General features: G+C 37.3%; 1 long non-coding RNA gene across 2 annotated transcripts in view; it reads left to right on the top strand.

Annotated features, from left to right (window-relative positions):
* Nucleotides 1-22,578, top strand: part of LOC110345220 (uncharacterized) — a 26,932-nt gene extending 4,354 nt beyond the window's left edge. Inside the window, exons 2-5 of one of the 2 annotated variants that reach the window (XR_015449594.1) lie at nt 14,335-14,464; nt 16,214-16,312; nt 17,655-17,799; nt 22,082-22,578. This is a non-coding gene — a long non-coding RNA (uncharacterized LOC110345220). Of the gene's footprint in view, nt 1-14,334; nt 14,465-16,213; nt 16,313-17,654; nt 17,842-22,081 lie in introns of both variants that reach the window. The other variant, XR_002388405.2, reaches the window with a different exon arrangement.

Below are 22,578 nucleotides of genomic sequence, written 5' to 3'. Positions count from 1 at the left end.
GCATATTTTCATGTGCTTATTGGTCGTTTTGATCCATTGTGGAGTGTCTGTTCAAGTCTTTTCCCCACTTATTGAAACTGAGCTCTTTTTATTATTGATTAGTAGGAAATATATATTCTATAATCAAGTCCTTTGTCACATGTGTTTTATTAAAAAATTTTCCAGTTACTGGTTTTTCTATTCATTTTTGAATGATAGTATATTAATTTGTGTATAGCAAGATATAGGCATTGTATTACTTACCTATTGTAGGAACTTACCCTAAAACCTGGTGGCTTTAAACAAGAATAAGCATTTATTTATTTATTTATTTGTTTGGGGGTTTTTTTGTTGTTGTTGGGTTTTTTTGTTTTTGTTTTTGAGGCAGGGTCTTGCTGTGTAGTTCAGACTGGCCTTGAACTCATTATGTAGCCCAGGCTGGCCTCAAACTCATGGCGATCCTTCTGCCTCAGCCTCCCTAGTGCTGGGATTCAGGCATGCACCACTATGCCCAGCAAGAATAAGCATTTACTACTTCACACAGTTTCAGTAGATCCAGGGTCTGGGAGTGACTTAGCTAAGAGTTTCTAGCTCAGGATCTCCTGAAGTTGCAGTCAGGATGTCAGGTGAGGTACAGTCAAAGGAAGGTTTGGATGGGTTGCAGGGCTAACCCCAAGATGGCTCACTTACATGCCTAGCAAAGAGAGCTGATGGCTGAACAGTAGACCCTGACTCCTCACCAATGGGAATTTCCATAAGACTTCTTGAGTATCCTTTCAATGTGGTAACTGGCTTCCTACAGAGAGATCATCCAAGAAAAATAAGGAGGAAACTGCAGTTTCTTCTGTGACCTAACCTCAGAAGTTCCACTGCATCATTTCTGTGGTATCCTCCTGGTTATATAGGCTCCACCTGTTCAGCGTGGGAGGGCACAAAATCAGGACATGGGAATCATGAAGCATTCTTGAAAACTGGTTAGTTTTCTCCATATACCAATGTCCAGTATCAGTTAAAAACACTATCGTTTCTCTATTGAATTTTAACCCTTAGGAAAGGTTAGTTGACTGAATTAGTTGATCTATTCTTAAACTATTTTGTTCCAATGGTCAATTTGTTTTCTTATGTCAGCACATTTTTTGATGACTGTGGTTTTGTAGTAAGTCTTAAAATCAGGCATTCTTTTTCTAAGTTGTTGTGGCTATCTGGAACCTTGTTTTTCCACATGACTTTTACATTAGGCTTGTCAGTTTCTATTAAAAAGCCTATTGGGACTGTGATTTGGGTTCCATGGATTCAGTGGATCAATTTGGAAACATCTGAAATCAGATCATGTCGAATGAGGAACATTTCTTCCTTCTCTTGTGTCCAGGGGTGAGCAGCTTGCTAGGATCGAAAACTCAGCACCAATAATGAATTAGAGGGACAGAGTTAAAGAAAGGAATGTGGTTTGTTTGCAAAGACAGAGACAAGCTGCCCCAAAGAGGGGCAGGAGGACCAGAAAGATAGACACCCACAGCCTTTGTCCCAGCTTCTTTTATAAGGTTTTTGGGACCCTTCCTTCCAGTTGAGCACCTGGAACTTGTCACAATCTGACTGGCTCACTGGGTGGTCTGTGGAAAAGTCCCAGGCCCCAGACTCTACACCAGGCACCTATGCCTACATGCACATTCCTTTTGGTGGGATTTGTTGCACTTCTTCCCATTTGTCCTTGTCAGAGCCTTATCCCTGGGATTTATAGGTTGGTTAGAAGGAGCCTTATAGAAAGTCAGTCTAGAGTTAGTGATTTAAGTAAGGAAATGTGTGCATATCTAGTGCAGTAATAAACTGACATATATATAAAATATATATGAGTATATATTTTATACAGTAAATAAGAGTTTTCTTTTAAGTTATGTGGCTGTCCTTTGTCTCCTTTACATTTTATTGGAGGTGAGGAAGGGAGGCTATCTTGATTTCCATGCACCTGGCCTGGGTTCTTCCATGCTCTGCCTATCAGCTCTCCCTCTGGTCCTCTGATGTAAGTTCTTATGGCATTTGTGCTATCTGGTGCCTTTCTATACCTGGTTTTCTTTTCTCTCTACCCTTGCCCTTTCAATTGCTCCCAAAGGAATTTCTCTAGTAAAGGTTTAACCCCTTTTAGTCAAGATTCACTAGAAAGCCTGATGAGGCCCTACTCTATTATTTCCCTGCCTACAGACCTCTGTCCCTACCCTTCCCAATCTAGATACTTTTCATTGATTTTTCTTGCCTTATGGCACTTGCTACAACCTCTAGTACAAAATTGAGTGGATGGAGCAGACAGTGTTCTTTCTTTTTTTCTTTCTTTCTTTCTTTTTCTTTCTTTCTTTCTTTATTTATTTTGGTACCGGGGATCGAACTCGGGCAGGCGGTGGAACTGCTGAGCTAAATCCCTGGCCCCAGCAGACACTGTTCTTAATCTTAGAGGGAAAGAATTGTCTTTCACTATTAAGTATGATGTTAGCTATTGGTTTTCATAGATGCTTTACATCATTTCTATAGCTGGTTTACTAGGAGCTTTTTAAAAAATCATGATGAGATATTAAATTTTGCCAGATTTTTCCCTTCATTTGTATATGCTATTTCCTTTATTTGCTTAATAAATTAATTCATTTTCAGATGTCAAACAAACCTTGGATTTGGAGAATATATCCTACTTAGTCATGCTATATTATTGTTTTCATATATTTCTAGATTTATGTGCTAATATTTCCTAAAAATTTTGGCCTTTATGTATAGGATATTGGCCTATCCGTGTCTTTAACATCTTTTTGTACCTCTAGTCTCATAAAATGAGAAATCTCCCATTTTCTAAAGTGATTATGTAAGATCATTATTGTTCATTTTTTTCAATGTTTGCTAGAATTCACTGGGGAGACATTTGAGGTTGGAGTTGCTTTGTGGGATGAATTTTTATAATGAATCAATTTCTATAACAGATGCAGGGATATACAGTTTTTCAGTGGACCTTGAGTCAGTTTTGATAAATTGTATTTTTCAAGAAGTTTTTTGATTTCATCTCAGTTGTTGCACTTATAGGCATAAAGTTGTTCATAATTATTCTTTTATTTAGTCTTTCAATATTTGCAGGAATTGTAGTAAAATTCCCTCTTTTATTCCTGACAATGGTATTTTGTGTTCTCACTTTTCTTTGATCCATTTTTTAGATATATGAATTTTGTTAAGTATTTTAAAAGACCAAATTTTTACATAGTTTTCTCTATTGTTTGTTTTATCTTTAATCAATTTCCTCTGAGGCTTATTATTTATTTCCTCTATGGACTTTAGGTTGATCAGTATCTTAGTCTGTTTGGGCTACTATAACAAAAATGCCATAAACTAGGTGGCTTGTAAGCAATAAATATTTATTCCTTGCAGTGCTGGGGGCTGGGAAGTCCAAGATCAAAGCCCCAACAGGTTCAGTGTCTGCGGGAAGGGGGGGATTCTGCAGTGGTTGAAGAGGCGGATAAGCTTCCTCCAGCGTTTCCTAGAGGGCCCTTGTCTCACTTTGGAGAGTCTGCCTTTATGGCCTGTTCACCTCCAGAAGGCCCCACCTCATTTAGACCACAGCAATCAGTTCCTCTTTGTCTAGTTTCACAAGGCAGATCATTGACTTAAGTTTTTCTTTCGTAATATAGAACATTTAAAACTATCAAAGTAAATTTTAATAGTCAAAACCATGTATGGAGACATATACCTGTAATCTCAGCACCCTGGGTGACTGAGGTGGAAGAATCACAAATTCAATCCCAGCCTGGACAACTTAGCAACTCAGAAAGACCCTCTTTCAAAAAAAGGAGAGAGAAAGAGAGAGACCTATAAAAAGATGGGAAAGTATTGGTAGCGTGAAGAAAAGACTTTAAAAAAAAAGTATGCTTTCATATGCAAAAATTTTTTATAAATATCTGAGAAATAAAACACTCAAAAAGAGAAAATAATGAATAGATAATTCACTAAAAAATGTACATATGAAAAATTGTTCAACTTGCTAAAAATTAAAGCAATAAAACAAAAATGGCTTCCCATTTTTACCTGTTATAAGGGAAAAGATTGACCTAGGTCATTGTGACAACTATGTAAACGAAATGGGCATTCTTGTTTTGGTTGGGGAGAGGGTTTTAATTGGTTATGAAGGAATTCAGAGACACATTAAGAACCAAAAGAGACAGTGCAAAGATGGCACGTCTCATCCTGAGCCTTGGTCTAGAAGGATAAGTGAGTAGAGTTGCTCCTGAGGTGAATTTCAGGTTGTCATTGTCACCTGTGTTTAGAAGAAACTGAAGAACCTATGGAGGGGAAGGGGGTGGTGAATGGCGTACAGGAGGTTCACTTCCGGTCTGGAGAAGGCCAGCCCCCTTCCAGATTTACCCCTCCTCTCTGCACCCAGCTCCCTCGAACTCCTCTTTGGCTCTGAGGCTGCTCTGGCCCGCACCTGCCCTGTGGCCCAGGCCTAGCCGAGCCCTAGCAACCGTATAGTTCGGTGCAACTACAAGTCGCTCACAGGAAATTTAGCAATGTGAAGTTATCCTGGGTGAAACGCAGTTTACCTGAGAAGGTTTACAGTTCACAGGTGCCCTTGTCTAACATACGACGTTAGGTGTCTTAGCATCATAACAAATAGCCATTTGATAACAAAGAAATGAATATATAGTGGCTGGAGTACAGTTAGAAACAATGGAGCTGAGCGAATTACTCCCCTTCCTTCCATTTAATTCTGGACCACACCCTACGGTTATTACTGCTTCCATTGTCCTAAAAGTGGTAGAAAATAAAATAATAAAAGCTTAGCTCACAAATGCACTAGGTGAGAGCATATACAAGTTGGATCGCCTAACCTGGCCTTCTGGTCACATTTATCCTACTTTGATCTCATTACAGGCTCTTAAATATGCATTCTCATAAATAAAATTAAGATCACGGTGAATTCTGGGATAAGCTTGCTTGCTGAGAGCCTCCAAGATGACTCAGCACCTTGTCAGTTATGCTGTCAATCAGGGCTAGCCCTAAAGTGGAGGCACCTAAAGCAGAGGCGCCTGGCTTTAAATTCTGAAAACCTGAGTTTTTGACCCCTTTTCTGTTCTGTTGCTCCTTTTCACCTGTGTGCGGTGCTTTGCTGTTGCCCCAGCACATTTCTTGCTCTGTCTTACACCTTCGTCGTCGGCACAGACTGGCCCTGAGCACCACTTCCGGTGATCGTCGGTAAACGTGGCTGCTTACTGCTTCCTACTGGGTGTACGCTGGGCAGTTCTTTCCTCCTCGTACACAAGAAAAGAGACTATTATTGGCCCACTCAATTCTAACAGGTGATTTTAAAATTAGTAGCTGAACAGAACTGGGGATCTGTATGTATTGTTTTGTGGGGGTGAAAGAACAGTCTTAGTCTTATAACACAAAATTGTAAGTTTGTATGGATTTATGTTTTTATTGCCCATCTTGTTCCAAAAGGGTTTAAGGCAGCTTTCCTGTCACCGTCACACAAAATAGAACAAAATAAGAACTCCTACCAAACATCACACCGTTCCAAGCAAATTTCAAAATCTCAAAATTAAATCTTATGCAGCAAGTTTTCAATTTAATTTGCTCGACCATCCCTCCCAACACACCCTCGACTCCATTGTTTTTATAGGGATAAAATTCAATGCATTTTTATTACAAGTTTGATTTTCAATAATTGCAGTTTGCTAAACTTCAAAAGCTGCTTAACTTTTGAATATTTTTTTAAGATTTTCAACAGATTCTGAACAAATTCAACCAAAATCTAGAAGATTCTCTTACAAAATGTCTAATACTGTTGCAGAACAAATAAGTTTATTAATAAAATAATTGTTCAAATGTTAAAAAAATTTTAAAACATATTTAATGATGAGCAGCAAATAGAGATCATGTGTGGGGAAGGTGGGATGTGTGTAAATTTTTGACAAATATGGCCTCTATACAGATTGGTAGAGCAGCACATTTTACTGTAACAAAACATACATAAAATAAAATGTATCATTTTAACCATGCAGTTCATTTGCATTAAGTATACTAACAATGTTCTATAACTATTACTCATTTCTATTTCCAGAACTATTTCATCATCCCAAAGAGAAGCTCTACATCCATTCAATAATAACCATCCATTACCACTTTACCCAGTGCCTGATAACATCTATTCTGTTTGCTGTCTCTATGAATTTGCTTATTATAGATATTTTATATAAATGGTCATTTGATATTTGTCATTTTGATTAGGCTTTTTCACTTAGCATGATGTTTTTGGAATTCATCAATGTTGTAATATGTATCAGAATTTTATTCCCTTTTTGTCCATTATTTTATTGAATTTTATTTTATTAGTATGTGTTTGCTGTATATGGAGTTTACATTCATCTTGGGGAATAGGTACATGTACATGACACAGCTTGTTTTTTTTCATTAAGTTTATTGGTACATTTTAGGTATACAATACAGTTACATTCATCACTGGGAACTTGTACCTGTACATGATGTATCTTGGTTCTTATTTTTTCCCCATTCCCTTGTCCTCCCATCAACCCCTCCACCCCTCCCTCTTTACAGAGACTTTGTTTCCATTTCTTCCTTTACTCATATTTTTTTCCTTTCCCTTCTTTCCTTTCCCCTGCCCCTCCCACCTCCCCTACCCCTTTAGACCTTTTCTTCCTGTTTCACATTATCAATTATACATTTTGATCCTTATTTACACTTGTAGTTTCTCACACCAGAGAAACTATTTGGTATTTACACATGTGTGTCCTATTTATTTCACTTCAGAGTAAGGCCTCAATGTGCACCCATTTAGCTATAAATGTCTCCAATTTATCATTCTTTGTGGCTGAGTAGTAATCCATTTTATTTTTAAAAAAACAAAAACAAAAAACCCCCACATCTTCTCTATCTCCAGTTGATGGGCAAAAGCTGTTTCCATGTTTCAGCTATTATAAACTGTGCTGCTATAAACATGGGTGCACATATATCACTGTGGTATGATTGTTTTAATTCTTTGGGGAAGATACCCAGCAGGGGAATAGCGGGGTCAAATGGGACCTCTAGTCCTAGTTCTTTGAGGTATCTCCACACTGACTTCCACAGTGGTTGCACCAGTCTGCACTCCCACCAACAATGGAGAAGGGTTCCTTTCTCTCCACACCCCCACCAGCATTTGGTATTAGATGATTTCTTGATAGCAGCCATTCTTTCTGGGGTAAGGTGGAATCATCGCAGCGTTGTTTTCATTTGCATCTCTTGAATGACCAGTGATGATGAACATTTTTTCATAGTTTATTTGCTGCTTTTACTTCTTTGTCGGAAAAACATTTTTTTTAAATCTCCTTCTTTTTCCCACCCACCTCCCTCCCTCTACCTGTACATCCTCTTTTCTAATTTTCATTATTATTGTTATTCTTAGCTCATATTTATGACTTTATAAAATTTACATTCACTATGGTTATTGGATTTCTGTACATGGACTATCTTAGCTCTTCTTACTTCAATCCCATTTCTTTTTAAGGCTGAATAACGTTCCACAGTACTTATATACCACATCTTGTTTATCCATTCATCTGTTGTTAGACATTTGGTTTGTTTCCATATTTTGGCTATTGTTACTAATACTGCTGTTAACATTCATTTACAGAATTATTTGATTTCCTGCTTTCCGTTCTTTTGGATATAGTCTTAGAGGTAGAATTTCTAGATCCTATGTCAATTCTATGTTTAACTTTATGAGGAACTGACATACTGTTTTCCACAGCAGTTGTACCATTTTACATTCCCACCAGGAATATATGAGGATTCCAGTATTTCCATTCTTGCCAACACTTACTTATTCATTACTTTTTTTCCTAAATAATGTGAGGTATGATCAAAATACACTGAATGTTTAAGTTTTTTTAAATTATTACAGTGAAAGACATATTGTAATTAATCTCCCTCAAAATGTTCCTCCTCCCTTCAAACACACTTATCCTATGCTTCTCATTGTTTTCTGAAGCAGTTCCAGAAGCCATCTTTTGTGAGTGTCTTTAGTTTTGCTGTTGTGGCTACTTTGATGTTCTGAAACAATTCAAAACATTTACCTTTCATGGTCATTTTGACTTTGAGGAAGAAGCAGAAGTTACACAGTGTCAGATCTATTGAAAATGTGGATAAGGACATGCTGTAATGGTTTTATTTGATTGAAATTGTCACAAATGCTTGATCAATTAGAGGTATTAAAAATATAATGATTTAAAAATTTATTATAGTAAAAGAAACATGGCCATTAATCCCCTCAAAAAACTCCCCTACACTTCATACACATTAATTCCATCATTATTGGGAATGTGTCTTTTACTGTAATAATATTTTTGAAAATATAAACATTCAGTGGTATCTTTCATTACCCCTTGTAGCCATCTTAGTATGTGTTAAACATATCTTGTGATTTTTATTTGTATTTGTACATAACTTCACCTTCCTAAAATACCTACTATTTGAAGATACTTCTTTAGTCCATTTGTGTCTTCTGGTTTTCATATATTCAGACATACCACTGTGCTCAGGGTAGATAGCTGATGCCTACATTTGTTTTGTGAAGATAGTATATTTATCATCACCTTCTTTAAGAATCTGGAACATGCTACTAATTTTTTATTGAATATGCACTTACACACATTCTAGCTCATTGCTCCCAAGAGAATTTATTATGAAACAAAAATTACTAAATATTTGCACAAATAAATGAATAGATATAGATTTATACCACCAAAACCACCATAGCAAGAACATTTCAATTATTCTTGATTCATTCTTTAACAAGACAGCTCAAACTATATTTTCTGCTATTTCAAGTACAAATAACTTCATATGCTGATCAGCTCATACCATCTGGTCAGCTCCATGCTCCCTGCCAGCCACTGCGGAGGCTGTGGCACAATTCGCTGCTAGTCTACCAAAAGCCCCCTGGGGACAGCAGTGTCAAAAACTTGTCTCACTACAATTTCAGAGTAGAAAAAAGCTGTTAGATGTGTGTTTGTGTGTGTGTGTGTGAAATAAAAGAGCACTCTCCATGCTAACCATAAGAGAAATTTTAGGTATGTGACAATTATTGAGAGGAAAAAGAAAAGGACATTATCTCTCTTTGATTGCCTCTAAGAGTTAACAATGGTTTAAAATAGATTCTCTTTAAATTGAACATTATCCCACACTGATAGATAAGATTGTGACAGAATCTAAAAGAATAAAGTTGAAGACCTCCAAACTTTTCTTGGCTAATTTTAATGCAAGTATAAGTGACAAAATTTAAGAACAAGAAAGTCTAGGACAAATGCCAAACAGAAGAGCATTCCAAGAAAGTATGTGTCTTACTTTCTCATTGCTGAGACAAAATACCCAACGCCCACCGGTTAAAGGAGGGAAGGTTTATTTTTGCTCACAGTATGTAGAGGTTTCAGTCCATAGTCAGGTGCCTCTAAGACAGGGTGACACGATGGAGGGGCATGTCAGAGGAGAAACAGTCTATAGCAGAGCTGGCAGGAGGAGCAAGCAGCAGCAGCCTGCCTTCCATCTTTCCCTTTATATATTGTATCTAGGCTGTAAGCCTGTTGGTGGGTGTCACCCAAGCCTAGGGTAGGCCTTCCATTATCCACAGCTAGAACCATGTAAACAAATCTAGTTATCAAACGCCCTTAATAGCAGTGTTAAACACCCGAGATCCAGCCACCTCCACAAAGCCCCACATAGGTGTGCACGAGGCCTCGGGGGACATCTAGATACGAGCTGTAACAGTGTGCATAAACCAGAACTGCAAGGAAAACTAGAACACAGTTGCCTAGTCATAGGCAATGTGCCTGCTCTGTGTTAGAGGGTGCTGTTTCCTAAAGTGACTGTTGGATTTCCATCTCATCAATGAGGAACAAGAGACACAGCTGCTCAGCTTGGTCACTTACATTTCATCTCATTTGTCTTGTTAATTTTGACCATTCTGGAATATGTACAATGGGAATTCATTTTGGTTTTCTTCTTACTTTGTTTAGTAATGAGATGAACACATGTTTTTGTTTTGTTTTGTTTTGTTTTGTTGCAGTATGGGTGATTGAAACTCAGGATCTTGCACTTGTGAGGCAGGCATGGCACTACTGAGCTAAATTCTCTGGTCCTGGTAATTTTATTATTTAAATGTACTGTTTTTGAACTACCTGCTCTTGTCTATTTGCCTATTGTGGGTGAATGTGCATATTTTTATTATTGACTTATAGGAGGTTTTTATATATTTGAGAAATAAGCCACTTTCTAGTTACATGTATTATAAATATCTTGTACTACTCTTGGGTTGCCTTTTTGCCCTCCAAATTGTTTCTTTTGGTGAACAAAAGTTTTGAATTTTAATGTAGCCCAGTTCCTGCTTAGGAAGTCTTATTCTAATATCATGAAAATATTATCTTATAGTCTTAAAGCTTTACACATGCAATATACCTAGAATTTATTTGGGGACATAGTGAGAGATAGGAATATAGTATAGAAAATGCTAGACACACTGGTGGCACATGCCTGTAATCTCAGCACTCAGGAGGCTGAGGCAGGAGGAATGCCCTGAAATTCAAGGCCAGCCTATACTATATAGCAAGATCCTATCTCAAAAAAAATCACCCCAAAATAAATAAAAGAATATGCTCCCATACTACTATCCTCCTTAACAAGCAACACTTTTTGGACAAAAGTTGTCCTTATCCACTGAGTTTCAGTGGCGATCCTATCATATATTAGGTAATTGCATATGTTTCAATCTATCTCTGGACTACATTATGTTTCAGTAATTGGTTTGACGATCTCTATGCCAATGCCACCCTCTCTCTTAATACTATAACTTAATAATAAATTGCTGTCTGGCGGCATGACCTGTTCATTTCTGAACTTTCTTTAAAATACTAGGATGGCTATAGACATAGGTTCTCTGGATTTTCATATAAATTTTAGAATCAGCTTGTTAGTTTTCACCAAAAACAAACATTTTGTTAATATTTTGATTGATAATGAATTTCATATGTGGATAAATTTGGGACAGATTCACATGCTATATGTATTCTTTAATCCCCTTTAACTTCTCTCACCAATACTTTGTAGTTTTCAGTGCAGACATCAATGCCAATGCAATAAGATATACAAGTATATATTATATATACATATAATATATATGGTGTATATAAGGTGTTTTTTGGGTTTTTTTGTTTTTGGTACCAAAGATTGAACTCGGGACCTTGTGTTTGCGAGGCAGGCGGCAGAACCACTGAGCTAAATCCCTGGCCCCATATAAGGTATTTTAAAACAATACATGATGTAAAGACAAAGGAAGAAGGAAGCTGCTGTTTTCATATATTACATGTGTGCAGAAAATCTAAAAGAATGAGTATAAAAAAACTATTGGACTTAATGTGTGAACTTCACATGGTGGTTGGAAACCAGTTCAGGATATAGCAACTGGATTTCTACATACTAGCAATAAATAATTAGAAAATAAAATTTAAAATAAAATTTACTATTGCACTAAGAAAAACTTGAAATTTAGAGAGGAAGGAGATGTAAAAAGAATTAAGATGTATTATGTTCATGTACCAACTCCTCATAATGAATGTAATTATTACACACTACTAATATGTACGAGTAAAATTTAAAAAAAATACAGGAATAAATCCCAAACATGTGCAAGATGTTAAATTTTAAGCTAGTTTTGCATTCCAGGAATAAGCCTTATTTGGTCAAGATATATTACCCTTCTTATATAATTGGATTCAATTTCTAGAATTTTGTTTTGAGTTCTTGCTTCTATGTTTATGAGATTGGATTGCAATCGTTATTTCTTCTAATGTTCTTGTCAGATTTTGTATGAAAGTTATACCAACTGGTAAAAATTTTGTGAAAAGCATTTCCTCTTTTTCTATTCTCACAGAGTTTAAGACTAATATTTTCTCGGGGCCGGGGATTTAGCTCAGCGGTTTCACTGCCTGCTGTGCAAGCACAAGAACCCGAGTTCGATCCCCGGTACCAAAAAAAAAAAAAAAGACTAATATTTTCTCTTTCTTAATTGTTTTAAATAATTCACTAACAAAACCTTATGGCTTGATTTTTTTGCAAAAATGTAGTGAATGATAGATTCTAAGTGTTTAACATATATATTACTATATTGTTTTTCTGTTTCTTATTCTGTCAGTTTGGATAAGCTGTGTGTTTCAAGATACTTGTTTCTTCTACTTTGTCTATAAACTGTTGATAGGGAGTTGTTCATGAGTTTTTCTCAGCATGTTCTATAATATCTATAAGATCTATGACAATGTTTCCTTCTTATTCCTGCCCTGCTTATGATTTATTATCTGTCTCTCCCATTTTTTAAAAGCTGTCTTGCCACGGAGATTAATTTTTGCATATTTTTCTTTTACTGCATGTATGCTGGCAATAAATTGTTTGAAAATAACCTTTATTTCATAATAACTTAAATAAACATTTTTTGCCAATGCTGGCAATCAAACCTAAGACCTCGTGTGTGCTAGGCAAGCATTCTACCACTGAACTATATTCCTAACCCTTGAAATGACATTTTTACTTGGTGCAGAATTCTAGGTTTTCAGTTATTTTATCATTAGGATGCTGTTGCATTGAAGTACAACTTCCATTGTCTCTGTTTTGAGGTCAGCTGTCAACCTTATCATTGGTTCTTTCATGGTGTTATGTTTTATCATTCTCTGGCTGCTTTTAGTACTTTTTTTGGATTTTTTAAAAAGCAGTTTTACTATGGTATTCCTATGTATAGTTTCATTTGTATTTACCCTGACAGGGTGATAAGACCTTTTGAGCCTGATTTTTTTTCAATAGAATCAAAGAAATTTGTTTTGTTTTCTGTTAAATTGTTCTCATTTTGTAGTGATATATAATATTTCCTACATATGAATTCAGGTAAAAATTAAGAATGCATACAGTAATTAGGGAAATGGAAATCAAAATAATAACTTTAATCCTGATAAGGCTGAGTTTGGAATTACAGTTTTCACATTACAGTTTTCTAATATTCTGCTTTAAGTCCTGAGCTGGGCATGGTGGTGCACACCTGTAATCCTAGCACTCAGGAGGCTGAGGCAGGAGAATTGCCACAATTTCGTGGCCAGGCTGAGCTACATAGTGAGTTCAAGGCCAGCCTGAACTGCATAGTGAGACCCGGAAAAAACAAAAAACAAAAAACAAAACTCTAGACATCAGGACAATTTTCCCAAGGGAGGATTTTCATCTGCAGAGCAGGCACTGTTCTTGCAATTGCTGCCTAACACTTACTGGACCATAATAGGGAGAAAAGGAGGAAATGATTATGGAATTACCGCATATATATTTACTCATGGCAGAGATCAATAAACTTTGAGCAAATAAGCCAGAGAAAAAGGAAGGAGGTCAGTTATTAATGCTCAGTTCCTTCTTCAAATCTTGCAGGTCAGAGAAGTTATTTCCTTTCTCAAGGGAAGGGACAGAGAATAGTCCCTTCATATATTTCCCTCCTAGAGAACTGACCCCCCCATTCTGTGTAAATCAGCATCATGAGATAAGCATGTTTCCTAAAGAATAAGATATGCAGTCAGAGGCATTTTTTTCTTTCTAGTCCAATTCAAAAGCTTAGTAAATTTTAAGTGAACTCCTTAGATTATCTAGAAATTCCTGAAGATATGACCCAAAATTATTTGGCTTGTAAAAAATCTACAAAAAAATAAATATAAATATATTCCAGTTTTGATAAAAAGAACTTCATGATTAGAGTAGATAGTAAAAATAGAAACTATGTGAGTTGGTCAGAAAAAGAATTGTAGGAACTAGGAATGGCTGAGCATAGCTGTAAAGAGTGACATAAGTACAGTATTCAAAATCTTTCTGAGGGAAATAGGAGTAACAGGTAAACGTGGGCAAAATTTTTACTTACTAGTGATATAGTGAGAGTGAATTAGATAGTCTTTAAGATTCTTTGTAACTCTAATAGTCCATGCTCTGAATTAATTAAAGATATCATGTCCTTATATTACAGTATAGGCTGAATTGTGTTCCCCCGAAAACATGGCTGTGGTTGGGAATAGGGTCTTTGCAGAATTAATAAAAATGAGGCTGTAAAGCTGAGCCTTAGGTCAATCTGACTGCTGTCCTTATAAAAGGATGCACAACGAGGCAACTGTGCACAGAAGCAGCAGGGAGGGTCGTCTGCAGGCCAAGAGAGAGGCTTCAGGGGGGCCCAGCTTTGCGAGCACTGTGACCTTGGACTGCTGGCATCAGAATGGTGAGAAAATGAATCTCTATTGTTTAAACCATTCAGTCTACACTATTTCATTACAGCAGCCCTAGAAAACTAACACAGATGAAGACCTCAAAATTAAAACCTGATTAAACCAAACTATTTTGATGATGGTGTAAGCAAAGTAGCAAAATGAAAAGGAACATATACAACCTCAAAAAGACTAGAAAGGTAAGATAGGTCCTTAGTAAATGTCTCAGGAGGAGGCAGCAAAGCAGAATTACATTGTACAGCACGCACATGCATGCACACGCGCGCGCGCGCGCACACACACACACACACTCCAACTTCCTCTAAAATTCCTCTTAATCCATTTCTTTCCCTAAAGTCTCACGTCACCAGGCAGCTGCCTACCATCTTCTTTTCATTCTCTCTTCCCTTGAAATAAAAAATAGAAAGCTCCTCCAACTTCTTTTTATAAGATATTTTATCCTAATGACTCTCCAAGTACTTTCTAATGTATCTAAATTTAAACTTGTCTAGACTTCTCCCAGTCCTCTGCCATCCACACAATAAAAACCTGGTAGTGAATCCAACCAATCCTGAAGTCCTTTCTCCTTTAGTGGTATGGAAATATGGGGAATTTCCAATATGTGTAAGTTTACAGTATTAACATGATTTCTGTCCCATTCATGATAATTTAATATTGTGTGGAAAGTGAAAACTTCATGAAATAAAGTTTGGAGGGATGATGATGTAATTGTCAGAACAACACTTTTATTTTGAGCTCATATCTTTAAATTTGGCCTTTTATATTTACAAATTACCATTTGAGTGAGTCAAAATAGTTGTTTGGATTTCATGTAGAAAGAGCTTAAACTAAATATTGAACAACAACAATGGAACTAAAGCAACATTGCATTTTGTAATCAAATTACTCAATGAGATAATTTGAGCAAGCTATTTCTTTAAGAGGAAAACTCATGCTTTACTTTAGGAAATAACAGGAAGTTCTTGTGATGAAAATAATATTTTGAGGAGCACATTGAATTCCTATGCATCAGTCGGAACATTCAGTGTATTACAGTTTTTCAGACATAAAGTCCACAATTCTATTGCAGCCCTGTACTCTTTCTAGATGCCAAAAGAGAAGAGGAGTGGCAGCTGCCAACTGGAATAAGTCTTAATATCAATAAGTAATTTAACTTATGATAGACTTTTCAATGAAAATAAAGGCTTATGTAGGCAAAGGAATCAAAACACAAAACATCCATTCAAAGGGAATCAGCAGCTACTGAAACTATCAGCCAATTCCAGTAGAAAGCATAAGTAATATTTTCCATTTCAGAGAAATACATTTATCTGAACAACAGTCCATTAAGAAACAAAGCCAGTGTTAAATATTCCATTTTATAGATGACCATACAAAGAGGATTCTAGTTAGAAAATTAGCCGAGAGACCTAGGAGGTCCTAGCTGTTAAATATGTTAAGCCAACACAGGAACAATCTGAGATAATAAAAAAGGAATATTATGCACTTCGAAGTGATTAAGTAAAACCTGGAAAACTTGATCATTTGTACCTGCCAGTTACCCGCAGCTTGGATGGGTGCACAGGCAAAACCACATTCACATCATCAGCCTTCAGGGACACTATGCTACTCATTCCCAAGGACTTATTTAGCAGACTTTCAAAATGCATATGTTTAATTAGGTCGCATTGAGTTCAATGGCATTGACCAATGCTAAGACTTAATATAGAAAGGACAGAAGTTCAGACTGATTATCTTCTCATACTTTCTGTTTTATCCAGTGGGAATGCTTTCTGGGTATATCCTTTATCCTTTTCCTTCACTTGACATCATCCCTTGAGAAAAGGAATCTGTTATATGTCTTCTTGACCCCAGGCTAACCTAGTAAGACTCCAATTACTGCTTGTTAGATGAATGAATGAATGATTTTCAAATTTCCCTTTTATTAGAAATTACAACTCTCTACTTCTGCAGAGAATCTGGTTAAAGAGATCGTGACTCAGGAACACTGAAAAACAAACCCTAAAGCAGGAGATAGAATAACAACAGTAAGTATACGAAGTATACTGAACATACACGTGTTGTCTGTCCAATTGGAATTTACAACATAAAACATATTCTAGGACCAATTAAAATGTAAAGGACAAAGAAGATTTCAATAGTTAACAAAGGATGTGCACTAACATATGTCTTAAGCCTCGTGAGTCTTATTATTGGGAGGTGTCATAAACCAAATCAGAGAGAGCAGTTTAATTTCTGAGTGCAGAGCAAATGCCAAGGACAAGTAATGACAAAAGGGACATATAATCAGAGTGATGACAATCTTCCATCCAACTTCCACGCTACCCCTAGTAACTGATTTTCATCACTGTCATTTGACTGTCCATCAAATTAATAAAAATAACATGCGATCCTTTTATTTTTAAATTCATGGTCAGTATTTATTTATTTATTTATATTTTTAGTTCATAGTTCAAGAGAGCTAAACCCTCAACCCATTTCCACACCCAGGAGAGCACAGCCTGAGATTTTACTTTAAAAGCAAGTTAACTCACTAGAATCTAAAAAGGGGCTACTTTTAGCCCCATTTTATCAAGAAGGAAGTTAGCTAAAGAGTGGAGTAACCACATATGTCTAGCTGCAAAGCCCATATTTAATCACCATTGTAGACTGCCTGGTACCCAGGGTTGCTTACTGACATTTCAAGCTCAGTGTAGCCAGTCTCATAGAACTAAAAAAGCACTGAGAGAGATGTGTCTATCACTGGGTACTCATCTGTCACCTCTCATTATCACATGTAAGGAAATAAGATGCTAACAATTACCCTTCTTCACCAAATAGTTGAGATAAAAATGAAATAACGTGTGTATTCCCAACAGCCTGATGTTGACAGATACTAGTGTCTTATGACTATGGTGCACACAATGTGAAGGTTGGAAGTATAAGCACTGGCTCATAATTTTAAGAAGCTTTCAGTTTAGCTAAGGAGGGCAGAAAGAGGACATCACATAAATAATGCTAAGCAATTTGATGCAGCCTGGAAAGGCTATGTCCTCCCATTATAGACTAGAATGTGCTCACAGCTTATCCTCAGCTACTAGAACAAGTCCAGGCATGTAACCAACCTTCCATACATACTTATTAAATTAATAATAATAGTAATAATAATAATGAATTAGTAGATTCGGACTTGAGGTAATGCCCTTTGGGGGGAAGGATGCTATTAAAATGTATTTTTAGAATCTAAAATAGGCTCTTTCTACTATATATGATGTCATTTCCTATATCTATTTCTGAATGTATAAATTATACAGATGGAAAATACTGTAAGATCTCATGCACCAAAAAAAAACTGTATCCACCTTTTGTCTTTTCCATATCTAAACACAGAATCAGAAAATTAAAGCTTGAAGGTACCCCATGGATACTTTGGTTAACCTTCATTGACATATGGAAAACCATGGTCCCAGGAGATCAAGCAGCTTGCCAAAGGACTCCCTGGTGACAGAGCCAAGCTTGTCTGGATGTCCGCATAGTACGTTTCTCAGGTTCCTGCCAAGACACTCTCCTGCATCAGGTGTCACTTCATCTTTTTTGTTTTGTTTTGTTTTTTGTTTTTTGTTTTTGTTTTAGTTTTCTGAGACAGGGTCTTGCTTTGTAGTTCAGGCTGGCCCTGAACTCACTGTGTAGCCCAGGCTTTCCTTGAACTCTCAGAGATCCTCCTGCTTCAGCCTCCCAAGTGCTAGGATTACAGCCTGGCTTGGTGTCTCTTCATCTTGAGGTTATCCTGCCCCTCTGCCTCCTGAGAAGTGATGCCATTTCACCAGGCCATTTCTACAGCTCTCTTCTGAGCTTGACATCCACTGTCTGGTCTCTTGCTATGACATCAACACTGTCCCCTATATCAGATGCACACAGATAAATCCGTGTGAGCACACACACACACACACACACACACACACTCACACCGTGCCAACTACCTGGCTACTCAAACCATCTAGTATTGCTAGACTCCACAATAGTCATCCAAACATCAGAGGGGTTTTTTTCTAATCCAAGGGATAGGGCTTTGGTTTCTAGAAATATAGTGTAGATGAGATAGCCTAAAACCTTCATGCTGAACATTCTAGAACAAATATATAAACTACCCTTTAACGTGCGTAAATGCATAGAGAATCAAGTCATGCTGCGAGTGCGTGAACTTATAACACACCAAGGTAAACTTTCCAAGGCCAAAAGCATAAGTCTATTGCAGGTAGGCGGGCACTGAAGCCATCTGTTACTTTGGGACACCTAAGGGTGCCAGCAGACCAGAGCAGGGGAAGTGACAAAGCCAGAAACTTATGGAGGCAGAACATCAGATCACAATCCTCCCTGCCCCTTTTCATAGGCCACTTAGTCCTGTACCATCAGATAAAGCATCAAGGAGAAAGGCCACTGTATATGCACACCCATGTTTATAGCAGGGCAGTTTTTAATAGCTAGACCTCGGAAACAGTGTATTCATCAACAGATGAATGGATATGGAAAATATGGTATGTACCCACAGTGGAATTCTAGCCAGCCATAAAAAAGATAAACTTGAGGTATTTGTAGGTAAATGGATGCAAATTGAGAACATAATGTTAAGTGAAATAAGTCAGACACTCAAGCTCAAATATTGCATGGTTTCTCTTATATGAGAAACAAATAAAAAACAAAGAGTCATAAATTAGGAAAGAGGGAGAAGTTCAAACACTTCCCCAAATTACAAACTGCATTGTTTTTTTTTTTAAAAAAAATATATATATGAATTGGTTTCACCTATACTACTAGTTTATCTTAGTTCATTGAAAAGAAAGATTTGTTATGTTTCTTTTCGTAAGAGTCTTTTTGGTTTATGTCTTATACTCTGAGTAACTACCTTGAAGATAATGATACATGGTGCAATAACTTGTTATTATAACTTGATTATGAAATTTTATTTTATTTTTTCATAAAATGAAAAAAAATTTAAAAAGGAAAGAAACTTGACAGAGTGTACAGATAGAGGATGCTCCCCATTGTTGCATCCACAGAAAACCCTAGGGTACAAGTTCATTCTCTTTGCTGTCTGGCAAACCGTTAAGCCAGAAATTCTCTCAAAAGGCACCAGCAGGAGCAGTATAACTCTTCTCAGGAGGGCTGAACCCTCAACCCATTTCCACACCCAGGAGAGCTCAGTCTGAGATTTTATTTTAAAAGCCAGTTAACTCATCAGAACAGATTAAGTTTTCCAAGGTGGACCCCAGTAGACCATATTTGGCCATGTTCCACCATCACTGTCCTCCTAGTAAAATATAGCCCCCAGAGGTAACCAAACCCCAAGCTTGAGTAGTTTGTGGTTCTTTTAGGTTTTGTTGTTTTCATGGTACAGCTAATCTTAGTTATTAGGCTTTTGCATAGGGTTTGCTACTATAAACATTGCTGTGCTGAGCATCCTGGGCTGGTCCAATTTCTGCTAGGGATGAATATGTACAGAAAGAGTTAAACTTCCTTTGAAGCACTGATATATGTCGCCAAGCCATATGTATATCTATCATATAAATATATATAATCACATAACATGTTATATATATACATAGGCATATATAGCACATATGTATACATATATATATAACAGATTTCCACTACCCAGTGGCTTCATAGTACTGTATTCCATTGTATAAGAATATCATCATTTATAAGCCAGGAGTAGTGTTGCACGCCTATAATCCCAGCACTCAGGAGGCTGAGGCAGGAGGATTGCCACAAGTCGGAGGCCAGCTTGGGTTACATAGTGAGTTCAGGGCCAGGTTGACCCTGTCTCAAAAAATCAAACCAAACCAAACAAAACAACCCCCAAAAAATATATATAGAGAGAATATCATTTACTTAGTCAAACAATACTTAAGTATTGACAACTTGTTTTCTTCACTATTATAAATAATGCTGCAAAAATATCCTGGATTTGGGGCCGGTGGTTTAGCTCGGTGGTTCTGCTGCCTGCCTCACAAGCAGAAGGTCCCAGTTCTATCCCTGGTACCAAAAAAAGAAAAATATCCTGGATTTTAATTATTATTTTCACAGGAAGAATTAAACAATCGCACACACACACACAATACACCCCTTTTTGTGGTACTGGGGATGGAACCTAGGATCTCACATATGCTAGGCAAGCATTCATTCTACCACTGCTTTACATCTCCAGCCCTTTACACACATTTTTAAGGTCCTTGAAGTGTTATTTCAACTTACTCTCCCTTTGAAGGTATCTAGCTATTTGCAAACCTTGGCATTTCTAGCTTCATAGCATGTTATCTCTGGTAGCATCAGCTCCTCTAATCTCTTCACTCTGCTTTCTTATGGATCATCAGGAAAGCCAACAGTTTCTTCCACCACCTCTGTACAAGATCTTTGCAGTGCTCTAGAATTAGCAACAGGCATTAAGGTAGAAGCCAGTTGCTTCTTTCTAGAAAACAACCTTCAAAAAATACTCTCAGAATTTTTCTTATTGATTTCCATTTTGCTGTTTACTGTGTTTTCGTTTTTAGCTTGGGACATGCCAGGATGAGACTGCTGCATTATACATTGCCTAATGACACAGGATTGGAGATGTTCTTTCTGGCCAAGTTACTCCCAGAGTATTCATTGCTTATTTTTGCTTCTGTTTATTAGAGAAGCCATCAAGGGCAGGATATACAACATGGAGCCTCCAGAATCATCTAAAATCATGTCTTCCCGTTATCCAGAAAGGCATGGGAAACTGCTGCCAGTCACATCATCCCTTATAGAAGCTAATGCTGTGTTGTTGCCTTTTATCTTAGATTTCTAAACATGCTTCCCCTGTGGTTCCTTTGCTCTCATCCAGAGCCACCCTGAAGAAATGAGGCCAGAGCCTTGCTTAGGTCGGAGGTTTGTAAGTGTGGGGACGGTAGAGGGTCCAAGTGGCGGGAGCTAGGCTGGAGCCACCACCTGGCGTGAGAAGACCTGGAACCCATGTGTCACTAGCCTAGTAGTTCTAAGAGTCACTTAGCGTTTATTAACTAAAGAATCTCATTTTCATCCTCTCAGAGTCTCTTCCAATTATCTTATTTTATAAGTGAACACATACGGGAATCACAGGTAACGCATGGGCTTTTTTCCTTTTCATAATTAAAAAAACTGGGGCAAAAATCATATAAAAGTTAACATCTGAACTATGTTTAAATGTACAGTTCAGTGGCATTAAGTACATTTACACTGTTACATAATCACCACCACCATTCATCCCCAGAATTCTTTTGATCACGTAAAACAAAAGCTCTGTACCCACTAAACAGTAACTTCTCACTCCCCACTTTGTGGTTGGTGGGGTTGGAGTCTGAGCATCTGGAGGGACAGTGGCACCCACTGCCCTTCTCTAGTACTCATTACTGCCTCTCTACTCTGGAAGACATCCCTTTTGGGCTTAACCACAGTCTCTTTCAATGCTAATGTTAACCTTGTGTTACAGTTGCTGTTAGGAGGGGACAGATCCCATGACTCACCTATGACAGCCACCTAGAGATTATCCATAGTGGTTTGCACAGTTTCAGAATGTCCCTGATACCTACTCCATGGAGCTAGTGCTTCTCACCCCATTGGTCAATAAAGCAAAGCACCTAATCCCTAAATTTACTTAAAAGTCATGGCCCCAAGAAGATAAAGGAAATGCAAACTATTGAGTTTACTGTTACCACAGGCTTTTGATTACAACTTCAAGGTGTAAGGAGCTTCCATATTCATAGTTAAATGTCTTCAAAAATGCTGTAAAGTCATTATCTTCCTATTTCTTTTAGAAAGAAGAAAACTGAGTCTGAAAGAGAAAGGAACTTGGCAAAAGTCATGCAAATAGTCAAGTCTCTGTCTCCAGCACTCCTAGGGGAACTAACTGGGAATCAAGAACTTCTTGGTATTGGAGGGCACCTCAGTGGAATGTTGTAATCACATACATGGAGAATAATTCTGAGCACACTAATCAGTTCAGCTTTGGCTTCTATTTTGATTTGTTTGGACAAGGTTCAAACCTGAATTTCCCATTTTGATTTTATTTAGTTATTTGAATTACTATAATCTTAAAGCTTGCTTAAATGTTGTTTCTTCTTTGTTTTCTCTGCTCATGAGTCAATATATACCTTCACCTTCATTCCATTGCAAGGGGTAGCTGCTTGCTCGTCAGCCACAGGACCCTGGCTGTTCCTTCCAAATGGAGAGGAGTGGAGTCTACTCCTCATCAGCTTACTTGCATCTTTCTGCACTTTCAGCACAGCAATGAATAAATGCAGCAATTGCCATA

This window comes from Heterocephalus glaber, unplaced genomic scaffold, assembly GCF_053883595.1.
Source record: "Heterocephalus glaber isolate CG9 unplaced genomic scaffold, H.glaber_assembly_v1.0 deba00000738, whole genome shotgun sequence".
NCBI lineage: Eukaryota > Metazoa > Chordata > Mammalia > Rodentia > Bathyergidae > Heterocephalus > Heterocephalus glaber.
This window is presented reverse-complemented; position numbering and strand designations above follow the sequence as displayed.